The sequence below is a fragment of the Sinocyclocheilus rhinocerous genome, unplaced genomic scaffold (assembly GCF_001515625.1).
Source record: "Sinocyclocheilus rhinocerous isolate Xijiao unplaced genomic scaffold, SAMN03320098_v1.1 scaffold306, whole genome shotgun sequence".
In the NCBI taxonomy this organism is placed as follows: Eukaryota; Metazoa; Chordata; class Actinopteri; order Cypriniformes; family Cyprinidae; genus Sinocyclocheilus; species Sinocyclocheilus rhinocerous.
In genome coordinates, this window is record NW_015662161.1 from 1,319,913 (window position 1) to 1,322,892 (window position 2,980).

A 2,980-nucleotide genomic window follows, 5' to 3' on the forward strand; every position below is an offset into this window, starting at 1 on the left:
AGAGAGAGAGAGAGAGAGAGATTAAGTGCGTGTGAATACGTGCGTCTGTGCGTCTCTCAGCAGTATTCAGCAGCAGCGTCTACTAATAGCGAATCTTTAAGTTGAACTGCTTCAAGAACCTCGCTACTGAGAAATGTCATGTAGCTTTTCAGCTGTGAAACTATTTTATTGATAAATTCGCGGGGCAGCAACAGCTCTGACAACAATTTTTTGTCCGCGTCTCTGCGTGTGTGCGTGAGTGCGTGTCTGTGACTACTGTCTGTGTGCGTCTGTGGGAGGGAACGGGAGAAAGAAAGTGTGTTTTCTGTATATAAAAAATGGTGGAAGACATGGAAATAGTTTGTCATTTTTTACCCTATTGTTTGTTATATTAATTTGCTCAATGTCTTCTGGTGTTTTGGTTCTTTTACTGTTGTAGATAGCCCATAGTATAACAAAAAATAGTATATATCTCTTCATCCCCCTCCCCCTCCCCCATGGACGAGCGAGCATAGGCACGTGCCTAGAATGCCTATGCGTAAATCCGGCCCTGGGGACCAACAACTGTTTAGTTCTTGAAAACTCTTCAAAATATCTTTTGTGTGTGTGTGTGTTCAACATAAGAAACATATACAGATTTGGAAAGACATGAGGGTGAGTAAATGATGACAAAAAATGTCATTTTGGGGTGAACTATGTCTTTAATTTCAAGCACAGGCCTGGACAGCAGACCGTGTTGTGCTTCTTGGAAAGACCACCATCATCTCTTACAACCTTTTGAATGAAACCAATTTAACCAGAGATTCACACCAAATGCACCATCAAGCATGTTCTAAACTGTTTCGTTAAGTCTTTTCAGAGAGTCAAACCTGCTTATATGATGTTTGTTGTTTTAGCGAGCACACATGCAAGGATATACAACAAAATCTGTGCCATATGTTACTGTTGAGATCAAAGACTGTGAAAGGAAAAAAAATGATGGATGATGCATCTTTACTGAAAAGTGATACTAAATGTCCCAGGTATGGCCGCTGGCATCTTCTGCCGATGATGTCATTTGGAGCCGGTGTCTGCACAGTAGTGATTGTGCGGCGGAGTATCAAAGTTTGGCCCAAACTCCTGAACACCCAATCACAAACACACTATCATGACGCCACACCCCGTTTTTATAGCACCAAATGAACTAAAACTAAAACTAAACTTATTAGAAAAGCGAACACTTGAGCATATATAAGCATGATAAAACTACATGGAAACCATCTTTGGGAATATTTATTTGAAGTGTAATTTGATTTTTTAGTTTGGCTCCTGTCCCATTTGTTTACATGGAGAGGGTGGAGTTTATGACCTATACTGCAGCCAGCCACTGGGGGTGATCAAAAAAATTTTAGCTTCACTTTTCAGAACATGTGAAGTAAACTTAGTTTAGACTCATTGCACACGTTAAATACCCTGTCATGTTTCTTTAATTTCCTAATTAATAGTGACGAATTCACTATTTCACTATATTCACAATTACTCTTCTATAAACACATTTATGACTAGACTTAAAAATCTATAAAGATTCTGAAATTTAGGAGTTTTAATTCCTGCACAGATATAACTAATTAGTTCCAACTAATAGTTAGGGGTGTTTTAATTCTGCAAATAGCACATTAGGAAATCCGTTGTATTATCCTCTATTGTTACAGTGTGATTTGTACTGTAATAGACTTGCTTCATAACTGCACAGTGCAATTAATCAAAACTTTTGGATCACTATACCACACTGCACTGTTGTTAGGCCTACAGAGTTTGAAAATAATTAAAGGAAAACAGCTGTACAAATGGATGGTTTTCATAAGAGGAATTTAAGTTCTACATACAGTAGTGCACTGGTATAAAACGAGTACTTAAAGGGGTCATATGATGCTGCTAAAAAGAACATTATTTTGTGTATTTGGTGTAATGAAATGTGTTTATGCGGTTTAAAGTAAAAAAAAACACATTATTTTCCACATACTGTACATTATTGTTTCTCCTGTATGCCCCGCCTTCTGAAACGCGTCGATTTTTACAAAGCTCATCAGTCTGAAAAAGCGAGGTGTGCTCTGATTGGCCATGTAGAGGAAGCAGTAGCAAAACTTCACTTTTCACCCATAGTTTGCGATATATGTTCACACCAGTTTCAATGAATAGGGTATAAGAGGAATTTAATGGAAAGAATTAGCTCATAGAGACATGTATGTTTATGTTTCTGTTAGGTATGCATGGAGATTTAACAAAAAAAATGACAGCTGAAGAAGATGATTGACAGGCCATTTGCAATGATGTGTAAAGCCATGTCATGGTTAGTGAATAATCGTGCCTGTTGCCTTCAAGGCTTTTTTGGTTAGGTGTGTAAGACAAATTCACTCGTACACACAGTGCATGCGTGTCTGTGGATTTATACTTGTGTTTTTCCAGATCAGACATGCCCAAACATGCACCTGTAAATTATCAGAATATCCGCAGATTTGAGCATATGCAAAGGAGTGATTAACCAGTGAAAAGTGAATTAGCATTTTGAGCCACCACTTAAAATGGTGTTTATTTTTCTGTGCTAATGTCAAATACAAGAAAACATAAGACAAATGTCTATCAGTTAAATGTTTTGTGATTTTAGTAAGAAAAATTCTAATAAAATCTGCATGCCCATTTAAAATTTGTTGTCGTAATGTTATGCGTTTACTGAGATTCTAAGCAAAACTTTTCGAAAAATGATGAAAAAAGGGTGCATTAGTAAAAATCGTATCTAACAGCATTTGCGCATCAGCTCTTACACTATTAAAAATAATTTTTGCAAAGTTGGACTAAGTTGTGCAAGAAAGTATTCTAGAATTTCTATTTGAAAATTTCCTGTGATACAAAGCGATGTATATTGTATTCAATGTGTTCCACAATTTTTAGCTTTGATGTAACTATTTCAAAGAAAACAGCTGTTCAACATGACTATTTCTTATTTTATGGTACTGAACAAATG